Raw genomic sequence first — 15,925 nt, forward strand, 5'->3', positions numbered from 1 at the left:
TCCCACGTATTCCCTGCGTGTCGTAGAAGGCGACTAAAAGGGGAGGGAGCGGGGGGCTGGAAATCCTCCCCTCTCCGTTTTTTTTCTTACCTTTCTAAAAGAAGGAACAGGAAGGGGGCCAAGAGAGGATTTTTCCCTCTTAGGCTCAGTCCTCTGTTCTTAACGCTAACTCGTTAACGCGGGATATATATATATATATATATATATATATATATATATATATATATATATATATATATATATATATATATTATATTTTTTTATTATACTTTGTCGCTGTCTTCCGCGTTTGCGAGGTAGCGCAAGGAAACAGACGAAAGAAATGGCCCAACCCCCCCCCCCCCATACACATGTATATACATACGTCCACACACGCAAATATACATACCTACACAGCTTTCCATGGTTTACCCCAGACGCTTCACATGCCTTGATTCAATCCACTGACAGCACGTCAACCCCGGTATACCACATCGCTCCAATTCACTCTATTCCTTGCCCTCCTTTCACCCTCCTGCATGTTCAGGCCCCGATCACACAAAATCTTTTTCACTCCATCTTTCCACCTCCAATTTGGTCTCCCTCTTCTCCTCGTTCCCTCCACCTCCGACACATATATCCTCTTGGTCAATCTTTCCTCACTCATTCTCTCCATGTGCCCAAACCCCTTCAAAACACCCTCTTCTGCTCTCTCAACCACGCTCTTTTTATTTCCACACATCTCTCTTACCCTTACGTTACTCACTCGATCAAACCACCTCACACCACACATTGTCCTCAAACATCTCATTTCCAGCACATCCATCCTCCTGCGCACAACTCTATCCATAGCCCACGCCTCGCAACCATACAACATTGTTGGAACCACTATTCCTTCAAACATACCCATTTTTGCTTTCCGAGATAATGTTCTCGACTTCCACACATTCTTCAAGGCTCCCAGAATTTTCGCCCCCTCCCCCACCCTATGATCCACTTCCGCTTCCATATATATATATATATATATATATATATATATATATATATATATATATATATATATATATATATATATATATATATATGCAGTACGTCTTTAACTAACATTAATATGGAAGTTAGACACGATGTATTTTTCAAATGCTACAACTTTATGACTCTACTGTAACACAGGTGGTGTTGTATACGTCTCCCTACGTCAAACACATGTTCTGGTAATCCTTAAGATGACCTGGTGTAGGTTGGCATATGTACACCCGGTACACAGGCCATGTGGGTTAGTACATGTACTCTCGAGGCACACTAGGGAGGTGTCCTGCCCCACCGTTAGTACATGTACACTCAGGGTACAGTGGGAGGTGTCCTGCCGCACCGTTAGTACATGTACACTCAGGGTACAGTGGGAGGTGTCCTGCCCCACCGTTAGTACATGTACACTCAGGGTACAGTGGGAGGTGTCCTGCCCCACCGTTAGTACATGTACACTCAGGGTACAGTGGGAGGTGTCCTGCCCCACCGTTAGTACATGTACACTCAGGGTACAGCGGGGAGACATCAGCACCGTTAACGCAGGTACTGGGGCGCGCGCGGGGGAGGCTGAGCAGCAGGGGTTGCTGGGCGTCTGGCAGACCGGCTGAGCCGCTACTCCCGCCCTCCTCCTCCTCCCGTCTCCCCACCAGTCTCCCCCTTCCGTCTCCCCATCCGTCTCCCCGGCTCCAGACGAGAACACCCCCTCACCTACCCACACCACCCCACCCCAGCTCACATCTCATTACCGTACAGTCTAACAGGGTCATGTATCTGAAGTTGTACAAGTACATGCACTTGGGCTCTTGAATACTTGCTATATTGTTGTCCATACATGTTTGTGAGTGTGTAATTGTTGACCTCAGATGACTGAACAAACTAGTGACGTCATTCCTGTGTCCAGGAAGGGCATTCTCGGGTTTTCCTTCGGGAGGCGTGCAGGCCCGAGTGTGATGTGTCCTACAGCACAACCTGGAAATGTGTGGTTCACAGCACATGTGTCGGGTCACCTTCCTGTGTTGACCAGCTGCACGCAGGCTGACCTCTGACCACACTGGAGGTGGGGGGGGGGGGGGAGCAGGGAACCACACCCACCATGCTACACCTGGACACAAGTGTGCTAACGAGTCCACGCCATACGCACGGGGCTGCTCACGAATGTAGGTGGATAGACTACATGGGTGGTAGTACCCAGACTCAGTGGGTGGCGATGATGTACATGGGTGTCATTATAACTTCCCCTGGAGTGATGGATGAATACATTAGCCAGCGCTCCACCTGCCGGGTAGATGGGACCAGCCCACCAGAAGTAGTTATTACAACAGTAGAATTATGACCCTAACTGCTAGTTGATGAGTTCAGGCCTTCACCACTAGGGTACGACCTTGACCACGACGGTACGACCCTTGGGTATGAAGGCCGGGCCTGTGTGATCTCGTGCGCTGGTGGTGAGGGAGGTGCGCTGGTGGTGAGGGAGGTGCGCTGGTGGAGGGAGGTGTGCTCATTCACAGATCGCAACAACCTGGTGATGAGACACACACACACACACACAGTATCAGGTGGAGGCCTGAGGTGTGGCCCTGGTCTGCCTGGTCTTTAAGTATATGACACCTCGCTCAGGTTGCCAGCCTCACCACGTAGGGTGACACACCTTACTGTAGACGTCATGACTACAACACAGGAGGCCCACTCACACACACACACACACACACACACACACACACATGGTCGCTACTATAATTGCCTTGTTACAACACCACTGGCCATCTGCTTCAGTGGATGCAGGTGTGATGATGGGACCAGCCAGTTCATACTGTACGTGGGTGACGGATCGACGTGTACCCTTCACCCCTGAGGTCTCCTCTGTGGTACACTGCCTTCATGTTTGACACCTCTCACCCCTACCACACACCACATCCCTACCACACCCCTCACCCCTACCACACACCACATCCCTACCACACACCACACCCCTACCACACCCCTCACCCCTACCACACACCACATACCTACCACACCCCTCACCCCTACCACACACCACATCCCTACCACACACCACACCCCTACCACACCCCTCACCCCTACCACACACCACATACCTACCACACCCCTCATCCCTACCACACACCACATCCCTACCACACACCACATCCCTACCACACCCCTCACCCCTACCACACACCACATCCCTACCACACACCACACCCCTACCACACCCCTCACCCCTACCACACACCACATCCCTACCACACCCCTCACCCCTACCACACACCACACCCCTACCACACCCCTCACCCCTACCACACACCACATCCCTACCACACCCCTCACCCCTACCACACACCACACCCCTACCACACCCCTCACCCCTACCACACACCACACCCCTACCACACCCCTCACCCCTACCACACACCACATCCCTACCACACCCCTCACCCCTACCACACACCACACCCCTACCACACCCCTCACCCCTACCACACACCACTTACCTACCACACCCCTCACCCCTACCACACACCACATCCCTACCACACCCCTCACCCCTACCACACACCACATCCCTACCACACCCCTCACCCCTACCACACACCACATCCCTACCACACCACACCCCTACCACACCCCTCACCCCTACCACACACCACATCCCTACCACACCCCTCACCCCTACCACACACCACATCCCTACCACACACCACACACCTACCACACCCCTCACCCCTACCACACACCACACCCCTGCCACACCCCTCACCCCTACCACACACCACATACCTACCACACCCCTCACCCCTACCACACACCACACCCCTCACCCCTACCACACACCACACCCCTCACCCCTACCACACACCACATCCCTACCACATAACCCATTCCTGCCACACCCCTGCCATATACCCCATCACCACACCCCACAACCCACCCTAGACAACGCCATCATTTCCTCTTTCGATCACCATCACCATAAACGTATATATCAGACTCGTACACCATACACGACCCATTCCCCCCACCCTCCCACGTTCACAGTGACCGTTCCCCCACCCTCCCACGTTCACAGTGATCGTCCCCCCACCCTGCCACGTTCACAGTGACCGTTCCCCCACCCTCCCACGTTCACAGTGACCGTTCCCCCACCCTCCCACGTTCACAGTGACCGTCCCCCCACCCTCCCACGTTCACAGTGACCGTCCCCCCACCCTGCCACGTTCACAGTGACCGTCCCCCCACCCTGCCACGTTCACAGTGACCGTCCCCCACCCTGCCACGTTCACAGTGACCGTTCCCCCACCCTCCCACGTTCACAGTGATCGTCCCCCCACCCTGCCACGTTCACAGTGATCGTCCCCCCACCCTGCCACGTTCACAGTGACCGTCCCCCCACCCTGCCACGTTCACAGTGACCGTCCCCCCACCCTGCCACGTTCACAGTGATCGTTCCTATCTCTCACGTTCAGTGTGGCCCTCCTCATCTCCCACATTCAGGTGTGACGGTATTATTTGCGACGTGTATAAGACCACCAGGACGACACTTTCCTCCTACACCTGACATGTTCATCTGTGCCTCCCAGATCCACCCTGGGACTCCCCCCTCTCCCACAGCAGTAGCTCTTAGTTTCCACGCCACGTCCCACTGCAGGATGTGCTCTGCTGGTTACTGGACACCGAGGGTTCTTACCCTGTGGACCATAGATCATTTCCCACAGCTCCACAGAAGAGGATGAAGGGTAATGAATGAATAGTAAAATCTTATCAATATTAGTCTCCAGTGAGGGAGGGTCTGTGTGGTAGTGTCTGTTTTAGAGTTCAGACGCGAGATAATGTTGGATAGATGCTGACGGTGGTCCACAGACACAGCTGGTGTCTCTACCTGGTCCACAGACACAGCTGGTGCCTCTACCTGGTCCACAGACATAGCTGGTGCCTCTACCTGGTCCACAGACACAGCTGGTGCCTCTACCTGGTCCACAGACACAGCTGGTGCCTCTACCTGGTCCACAGACACAGCTGGTGCCTCTACCTGGTCCACAGACATAGCTGGTGCCTCTACCTGGTCCACAGACATAGCTGGTGCCTCTACCTGGTCCACAGACACAGCTGGTGCCTCTACCTGGTCCACAGACACAGCTGGTGCCTCTACCTGGTCCACAGACATAGCTGGTGCCTCTACCTGGTCCACAGACACAGCTGGTGCCTCTACCTGGTCCACAGACACAGCTGGTGCCTCTACCTGGTCCACAGACACAGCGAGGCCGTATCCTGCAGGGTGGGGCGAGATCCTACAGGGTAGGGCCGTATTCTACAGGGCGGGGCCGTATCCTACAGGGCGGGACGGGATCACAGAGGGCAGGGCGACATTCTAGAGGGCAGGGCGGTATCCTTCAGGGCGGGGCAGGATCCTACAGGGCAAGATGGGATCGTAGAGGGCGGGGCCGTATTGTGCAGGGCGGGGCGAGATCCTAGAGGGCGCGGCCGTATCCTACAGGGACAGGCGGAAGCCCCTAAGGCGTGGTTGTATCCTCGAGGATGGCATGATGTCCACGGGGGCGGGATGAGATTTTAGGAGGAGCACAATCCTAGAAGGAGGGGCGGGATGCTGGAGGGCGGGGTGCTTGAGGGCGGGGCGGGGTGCTGGAGGGCGGGGCGGGGTGCTGGAGGGCAAGGACCCGAGCCAAGGCCACAGGGGCTACCTACTGCCGACGTAGCGTCCCGTGTCCCGGGCCACAGGGGTGTTCACGGTCTCCCTCCCACACCACGCCACCCTCCTCCTCCTGCCACCCCTCACTCCTCCTCCTCCTCCTGCCACCCTTCACCCCTCCTCCTCCTTCTGCCACCCCTCACTCCTCCTCCTCCTCCTGCCACCCCTCACTCTTCCTCCTCCTCCTGCCACCCTTCACCCCTCCTCCTCCTTCTGCCACCCCTCACTCCTCCTCCTCCTCCTGCCACCCCTCACTCCTCCTCCTCCTCCTGCCACCCTTCACCCCTCCTCCTCCTCCTGCCACCCCTCCTCCTTCTGCAGTGCAGCCAGTGGTCATGACGCCCTGGGGTGGATTACCTCATCACAAGACAGTAGTTATAACACCTGACTCACAGATGGGTAATGGCCAACCATTGGTGTTATACAGGAAACGTGTGTATGTGTGTGTGTGTGTGTGTGTGTGTGTGTAGGTAAGGGCGAGGTTTGGAAACAAGGAATGGTTGGGGATGATGGGGGTTGAGGGATGGGGGTACGGGAGGTGATGAAGGCGTCTGGTCACGCCGTCATCAACAAAAGCCGGCGATGTATGTATGTATGTATGTATGTATGTATGTATGTATGTATGGATGTATGTATGTATGTATGTATGGATGTATGTATTTATGAATGTACGCATGGATGTATGTATGTATGTATGTATGTATGTATTTATGAATATACGCATGTATGTATGTATGTATGAATGTATGTATTTATGAATGTACGCATGTATGTATGTATGTATGTATGGATGTATGTATGAATGTATGTATTTATGAATGTACGCATGTATGTATGTATGTATGTATGTATGTATTTATGAATGTACGCATGTATGTATGTATGTATGGATGTATGGATGTATGTATGAATGTATGTATTTATGAATGTACGCATGTATGTATGTATGTATGTATGTATGTATGAATGTATGTATTTATGAATGTACGCATGTATGTATGTATGTATGTATGTATGTATGTATGTATGTATAGATGTATGTATTTATGAATGTACGCATGTATGTATTTATGAATGTACGCATGTATGTATGTATTTATGAATGTACGCATGTATGTATGTATGTATGTATGAATGTATGTATTTATGAATGTACGCATGTATGTATGTATGTATGTATGTATGTATGTATGTATGTATGTATGTATGAATGTATGTATTTATGAATGTACGCATGTATGTATGTATGTATGTATGTATGTATTTATGAATGTACGCATGTATGTATGTATGTATGTATTTATGAATGTACGCATGTATGTATGTATGTATGTATGTATGTATGTATTTATGAATGTACGCATGTATGTATGTATGTATGTATGTATGTATGTATGTATGGATGTATGTATGAATGTATGTATGAATGTATGTATTTATGAATGTACGCATGTATGTATGTATGTATGTATGTATTTATGAATGCACGCATGTATGTATGTATGTATTTATGAATGTACGCATGTATGTATGTATATATGTATGTATGTATGAATGTATGTATTTATGAATGTACGCATGTATGTATGTATGTATTTATGAATGTACGCATGTATGTATGTATGTATGTATGTATTTATGAATGTACGCATGTATGTATGTATGTATGTATGTATGTATTTATGAATGTACGCATGTATGTATGTATGTATGTATGTATGTATTTATGAATGTACGCATGTATGTATGTATGTATGTATGTATTTATGAATGTACGCATGTATGTATGTATGTATTTATGAATGTACGCATGTATGTATGTATGTATTTATGAATGTACGCATGTATGTATGTATGTATGTATGTACGCATGTATGTATGTATGGATGTATGTATGTATGTATGTATGTATGTACGCATGTATGTATGTATGTATGTATGTATGTATTTATGAATGTACGCATGTATGTATGTATGTATGTATGTATTTATGAATGTACGCATGTATGTATGTATGTATGTATGTATTTATGAATGTACGCATGTATGTATGTATGTATGTACGCATGTATGTATGTATGTATTTATGAATGTACGCATGTATGTATGTATGTATGTATGTATGTATGTATGTATGTATGTATTTATGAATGTACGCATGTATGTATGTATGTATGTATGTACGCATATGTATGTATGTATGTATGTATGTATGTATGTATTTATGAATGTACGCATGTATGTATGTATGTATGTATGTATGTACGCATGTATGTATGTATTTATGAATGTACGCATGTATGTATGTATGTATGTATTCATGAATGTACGCATGTATGTATGTATGTATGTATGTATGTACGCATGTATGTATGTATGTATGTATGTATGTATGTATGTATGTATGAATGTACGCATGTATGTATGTATGTATGTATGTATGTATGTATGTACGCATGTATGTATGTATGTATCATGTAAACTGTTAGTGTCTGCTTGGGTGAGGGGGGGGTCATCCCTTGATGCTTGAGGCGGACTGGTGGAGAAATGTTTGAGGGTTGAACCCTGGCTGTAGTGGGTGGGGTGAGGTGTACGGGGTGACGGTGGAACCATTTTACGTAATGTAAGGTGCTGTAGGTAGTTAGGTAGGTGGGGAGGCAGGTAGGTAGGTAGGTAGGAAGGGATGTAGGTAGGTAGGTAGGCAGGTAGGTAGGTATGTAGGGAGGCAGGCAGGCAGGTAGGTAGGTAGGTAGGTAGGTAAATAGGTAGGTTGGCAGGCAGGTTAGTAGGTATGTAGCTAGGCAGGTAGGTCGGTAAGCAGGTAGGTAGGTTGGAAAGTAGGTAGGTAGGTAGGTAGGCAGGCAGCAGGCAGGGAGGTAGGTAGGTAAGTAGGTAGGTTGGTAGGGAGGTTAGTAGGTAGGTAGCTAGGCAAGTAGGCCGGTAAGCAGATAGGCATGTAAGTAGGTAGGTAGGTAGGGTGGATGTGGTGCCTACTTGCCTCAGCCAGGCTCCGGGTTGGTGTGTGTGTGTGTGTGTGTGTGTCTCGTGTGCTGAGGTAAGCAGGGTGGGGGTGTTAACACCATGGTGGTTGGGGGTGTAGGGTAATGAATACCACACAACTGGTGAAACTTTATGTACAATGCTTCTGAGGATGCACCTCCTGTATTACCTCTATGAGAAGATAGAACAGATGACGGAGCCAAGCCACATTTCCCTCCCCTCGTACCCTCAGTCATCTACATCTTCCTGATGCTACCTCGCTCACGCGGGAAACGGCGAAAAAAAAAAGAAAAAAGAAAATGGCGTAAGTGGCAGCCACACCGGCAGATGTCGGCTGTGTGTAAGTTACATGACGCTGACCTAACCTGACCTGACCGTACTGTTGTCACGTGACGCAACGGCTGCTCATGTGTAGGTGTGTGTGTGTGTGTGTGTGTGTGTGTGAAAGTTTAGATACTTAATCAAAGTACCTTTTTGCCTGGTATATCATATATATCTTCCTAGTATATCCTTTATATATGCCATGATGAGGTCAGGCGTGACCCCCAGGTCAGGCTGGTGGCCGGGGTCAACACGTCAGGAATGACACTTGAAGAAAAACATTTCTCATTTTTTCCTCTCTGTCTTGATGGCCGCCATCTTAGTGACCTCGTCATACACTCGATTTCATATTTGGCACACGACATGACACGAAGTGACCTTTGACCTGAGGTATTTGTGGTCATAGGTCATGTCCCTGGACGGGGTCGTGGAGGGAGGGAGGGAGAAAATTTTATTTAAGGAATCTTGGACAAGTTAGAGAAATTCTTTTTCTCTTGTGTTCATCACTGGAATTATTGTGTCACTAAATCATTCTCTCTCTCATTACTCGTCTCCTGCACCTCTTGGTGAAGTGCCAGGACACGAGCTGGGGTGCGACACCTCCTGGTGGTGGAGTGGAGTGCCAGGACACGAGCAGGGGTTCGAGACCTCCTGGTGGGGTCATGTAACACCTTGGTAACGCTGGTGATATCCTGGTAACATGTACCACCGTGGTAACGCTGATGATATCCCGGTAACATGTACCACCGTGGTAACGCTGATGATATCCTGGTAACATGTACCACCGTGGTAACGCTGATGATATCCCGGTAACATGTACCACCGTGGTAACGCTGATGATATCCTGGTAACATGTACCACCTTGGTAACGCTGGTGATATCCTGGTAACATGTACCACCGTGGTAACGCTGATGATATCCTGGTAACATGTACCACCGTGGTAACGCTGGTGATATCCTGGTAACATGTAACACCATGGTAACGCTGGTGATATCCTGGTAACACCATGTAACATCCTGGTAACATCAGTACCCGTTGTACCAGCCTGGCTGCTGCGTCACGTGATGGTGTCTGGCAACACAACCTCAGGATGATGACGACACGACATGGTGGTGACGTCATGGCCCTGATGACTTACTTCAGGTAGTGACGTCATACAGGAGTGACGTCATAGGGGAAGAATGAAGTCAGAGGTACAGAAGTCAGTGAGTGGCTAGTTAAGTGAGTGTATGACGTCATGCTATCTCTGTGACAACTAGACACTCGTGTACATGTCGCCCAATTTATTACACTCAGTTTATTACACTCCACCTCGTCTATATTGATCAATCCTGCGTTTCTCGTTGTTCTTCCATGTTCGTGTGTCCCTCTGCCTGTCTACTGTATCTATCGGTTTCCTGATCCATCTATCCCTCCCTCCCTCCCTCCCTCCCTCCGTCCCTCCCTCCCTCCCTCCGTCGTAAGACCCCAGCCAGCAGACAGCCGCCCCTCCAGTGTGATGGTCACCTGTGTGCTGGCAGGGAGGAGGCAGCTTCACCTCTCCGTTACCACACAGGAGGAGGAGGAGGGTCAGCCATGACCACACACACACACACACTGTACCATCACCCACCACTGAACACTGCCCACACCTCACCTATGGATCACCCTGGGGGAATGGCTGGAGGCAGAGGTGTTGCTTATATATATGTGTGTGTGTGTGTGCTCGTGGTACTAACACAGGTCATGTGTGTGTGTGTGTGTGTGTGTGTCCTGCCCTGTACATACACACGGGGGGGGGGGATGGTAGGCTCAATGAAGCGATCATGGGACAACCTCCAACCCACACCACCACAACAGGGTCTGTACCACACAGACAGCCCAGGGTCTGTACCACACAGACAGCCCAGGGTCTGTACCACACAGACAGCCCAGGGTCTGTACCACACTGACAACCCAGGGTCTGTACCACACTGACAGCCCAGGGTCTGTACCACACTGACAGCCCAGGGTCTGTACCACACTGACAGCCCAGGGTCTGTACCACACAGACAGCCCAGGGTCTGTACCACACAGACAGCCCAGGGTCTGTACCACACTGACAGCCCAGGGTCTGTACCACACTGACAGCCCAGGGCCTGTACCACACTGATAGCCCAGGGTCTGTACCACACAGACAGCCCAGGGTCTGTACCACACTGACAGCCCAGGGCCTGTACCACACTGATAGCCCAGGGTCTGTACCACACAGCGTGGTTGTGTACAGCGTCAGGCCACAGAGGACTATGGTTATGTATGATGGTCGTATATGTGGTATCAGATGAACAGAAGTCCACCTCTCAGCAGACACGAGGCATTAAATATATATAAAATGTTTTTCATAATTATTCACAACCAATTTGTGGATGATAAAACCGCTTAAGATAAGAAGTCTTCATTATGATGTAGTAATGGTAGTATTCATTATGATGTAGTAAAGGTAGTATTCATTATGATGTAGTAATGGTAGTATTCATTATGATGTAGTAATGGTAGTATTCATTATGATGTAGTAATGGTAGTATTCATTATGATGTAGTAATGGTAGTATTCATTATGATGTAGTAATGGTAGTATTCATTATGATGTAGTAATGGTAGTATTCATTATGATGTAGTAATGGTAGTATTCATTATGATGTAGTAATGGTAGTCATCATTATGATGTAGTAATGGTAGTATTCATTATGATGTAGTAATGGTAGTAATCATTATGATGTAGTAATGGTAGTATTCATTATGATGTAGTAATGGTAGTATTCATTATGATGTAGTAATGGTAGTATTCATTATGATGTAGTAATGGTAGTATTCATTATGATGTAGTAATGGTAGTATTCATTATGATGTAGTAATGGTAGTCATCATTATGATGTAGTAATGGTAGTATTCATTATGATGTAGTAATGGTAGTATTCATTATGATGTAGTAATGGTAGTCATCATTATGATGTAGTAATGGTAATATTCATTATGATGTAGTAATGGTAGTATTCATTATGATGTAGTAATGGTAGTATTCATTATGATGTAGTAATGGTAGTCTTCATTATGATGTAGTAAAGGTAGTATTCATTATGATGTAGTAATGGTAGTCATCATTATGATGGAGTAATGGTAGTATTCATTATGATGTAGTAATGGTAGTCATCATTATGATGTAGTAATGGTAGTATTCATTATGATGTAGTAATGGTAGTATTCATTATGATGTAGTAATGGTAGTCATCATTATGATGGAGTAATGGTAGTATTCATTATGATGTAGTAATGGTAGTATTCATTATGATGTAGTAATGGTAGTCATCATTATGATGTAGTAATGGTAGTATTCATTATGATGTAGTAATGGTAGTATTCATTATGATGTAGTAATGGTAGTATTCATTATGATGTAATGGTAGTCATCATTATGATGTAGTAATGGTAGTATTCATTATGATGTAGTAATGGTAGTATTCATTATGATGTAGTAATGGTAGTCATCATTATGATGTAGTAATGGTAGTATTCATTATGATGTAGTAAAGGTAGTCATCATTATGATGTAGTAATGGTAGTCATCATTATGATGTAGTAATGGTAGTATTCATTATGATGTAGTAATGGTAGTATTCATTATGATGTAGTAATGGTAGTATTCATTATGATGTAGTAATGGTAGTATTCATTATGATGTAGTAATGGTAGTATTCATTATGATGTAGTAATGGTAGTATTCATTATGATGTAGTAATGGTAGTCATCATTATGATGTAGTAATGGTAGTATTCATTATGATGTAGTAATGGTAGTATTCATTATGATGTAGTAAAGGTAGTCATCATTATGATGTAGTAATGGTAGTATTCATTATGATGTAGTAATGGTAGTCATCATTATGATGTAGTAATGGTAGTATTCATTATGATGTAGTAATGGTAGTATTCATTATGATGTAGTAAAGGTAGTCATCATTATGATGTAGTAATGGTAGTATTCATTATGATGTAGTAATGGTAGTCATCATTATGATGTAGTAATGGTAGTCATCATTATGATGTAGTAATGGTAGTCATCATTATGATGTAGTAATGGTAGTCATCATTATGATGTAGTAATGGTAGTATTCATTACGTTGTCATTATCAAACGCCGGATTTGTAGCAATATAACCCAGCAGACCCACAATGGCTCAGCTTGGTAGCGAGAGAAACTGTGCTCATTCATTGTTGTGCCATCATCAGATGTGGTTGAACTCGTTCATAATGTCTGTGTGTCTGTGTCTGTGTGTGTGTGTGTGTGTGTGTGTGTGTGTGTGTGTGTGTGTGTAGCACATAGTTGTGTTTCTACTTCCTCTTTCATTTCCTTCCACATGTATTTCCGTGTTTGTTTCTCTTCCTGTGTATCTCGCCCTTGTGTTTCCCCTTGTTATTATTATGTTTGCTCGGGAGGCAAGCCGTCTTCACCTCATCGAAGGACCATCACAACAAACACTCCACCAGCCACCACCATCACCATCACTACGGCCACCACCATCACCATCACTACGGCCACCACCATCACCACACCACCACCGCCACCATCACCACCATCACTACATCACCATCACCACTACATCATCACCACACCACCATCGCCACACCACCACCATCACCACACCACCACCATCACCACACCACCACCACCACCACACTACCACCATCATCACCACCACCATCAGCACCAAACTACCACCACCACCACACCACCACCATCGCCACACCACCACCATCACCACACCACCACCATCACCACACCACCACCATCACCACACCACGAACACCACCATCACCACACCACTAACACCACCACCACACAACTACCACCATCATCACCACCACCATCAGCACCAAACCACCACCACCACCACACCACCACCATCGCCACACCATCGCCACCACACCACCACCGCATCACCACCACCATCGCCACACCACCACCACCATCACCACACCACCATCACCACACCACCATCACCACCACTACCACCACCATCACCACACCACCACCACCATCACCACCACCATCATCCTTCCCCCTCCGCGTCATCTCCTTCCCCCGTGTGCCCGGCTGGGGAGGCAGGACAAATGCAGCTCTGGAAATAAGGTCAGGAGAAGAGGCAAGGCCGCTCGCCTGCTTCCGCTGACCTAGATGACGGGTCCGTGTTACTGGCTGGGGCGGAGGTGGCGTGCAACACGTCCCTCCATCCAGTATGACGCTTTCCATCTCATGCGATTGAATTGAACTACATACACAGGTAGAGGAGGTGGGGCAGGGGAGAACCCACCCCTCACATACAGAGGTAGAGGAGGTGGGGCAGGGGAGAACCCACCCCCTCACATACAGAGGTAGAGGAGGTGGGGCAGGGGAGAACCCACCCCTTCACATACAGAGGTAGAGGAGGTGGGGCAGGGGAGAACCCACCCCTTCACATACAGAGGTAGAGGAGGTGGGGCAGGGGAGAACCCACCCTCTCACATACACAGGTAGAGGAGGTGGGGCAGGGGAGAACCCACCCCCTCACATACAGAGGTAGAGGAGGTGGGGCAGGGGAGAACCCACCCCCTCACATACAGAGGTAGAGGAGGTGGGGCAGGGGAGAACCCACCCTCTCACATACACAGGTAGAGGAGGTGGGGCAGGGGAGAACCCACCCCCTCACATACAGAGGTAGAGGAGGTGGGGCAGGGGAGAACCCACCCCCTCACATACAGAGGTAGAGGAGGTGGGGCAGGGGAGAACCCACCCCCTCACATACAGAGGTAGAGGAGGTGGGGCAGGGGAGAACCCACCCTCTCACATACACAGGTAGAGGAGGTGGGGCAGGGGAGAACCCACCCCCTCACACACAGAGGTAGAGGAGGTGGGGCAGGGGAGAACCCACCCCCTCACATACAGAGGTAGAGGAGGTGGGGCAGGGGAGAACCCACCCCCTCACACACAGAGGTAGAGGAGGTGGGGCAGGGAAGAACCCACCCCCTCACATACAGAGGTAGAGCAGGTGGGGCAGGGGAGAACCCACCCCCTCACATACAGAGGTAGAGGAGGTGGGGCAGGGGAGAACCCACCCCCTCACATACAGAGGTAGAGGAGGTGGGGCAGGGGAGAACCCACCCCCTCACATACAGAGGTAGAGGAGGTGTGGCAGGGGAGGAGACCCCCCTCCCCCCTTCCACACCAGGAAACACAAGACAGAACATCATCTTCATCGTGGGCTCTGGGCCAGCGGCATCTGTAGAACAGCCCAGAGTCACACATAAGCTGCTCATAATGATGGACCACACACCGAACCTGGTGACCAGCTATGTACCAGACACAGTACCAGGTGACCAGCTATGTACCAGACACAGTACCAGGTGACCAGCTATGTACCAGACACAGTACCAGGTGACCAGCTATATACCAGACACAGTACCAGGTGATCAGCTATGTCCCAGACACAGTACCTGGTGACCAGCTATGTACCAGGTGACCAGCTATGTCCCAGACACAGCACCAGGTGACCAGCTATATACCAGGCACAGTACCTGGTGACCAGCTATGTACCAGACACAGCACCAGGTGACCAGCTATGTCCCAGACACAGTACCTGGTGACCAGCTATGTACCAGACACAGTACCAGGTGACCAGCTATGTACCAGACACAGTACCAGGTGACCAGCTATGTACCAGACACAGCACCAGGTGACCAGCTATATCCCAGACACAGTACCTGGTGACCAGCTATGTACCAGGTGACCAGCTATGTCCCAGACACAGCACCAGGTGACCAGCTATATACCAGACACAGTACCTGGTGACCAGCTATGTACCAGACACAGTACGAGGTGACCAGCTATGTACCAGACACAG

General features: G+C 48.6%; 1 protein-coding gene across 1 annotated transcript in view; it reads left to right on the forward strand.

Moving 5' to 3' along the window:
- Nucleotides 1-15,925, forward strand: part of LOC139750359 (nuclear hormone receptor FTZ-F1-like) — a 420,892-nt gene that overhangs the window by 194,206 nt on the left and 210,761 nt on the right. The window lies entirely within an intron of this gene.

The sequence above is a fragment of the Panulirus ornatus genome, chromosome 9, assembly GCF_036320965.1.
Source record: "Panulirus ornatus isolate Po-2019 chromosome 9, ASM3632096v1, whole genome shotgun sequence".
Lineage (NCBI taxonomy): Eukaryota > Metazoa > Arthropoda > Malacostraca > Decapoda > Palinuridae > Panulirus > Panulirus ornatus.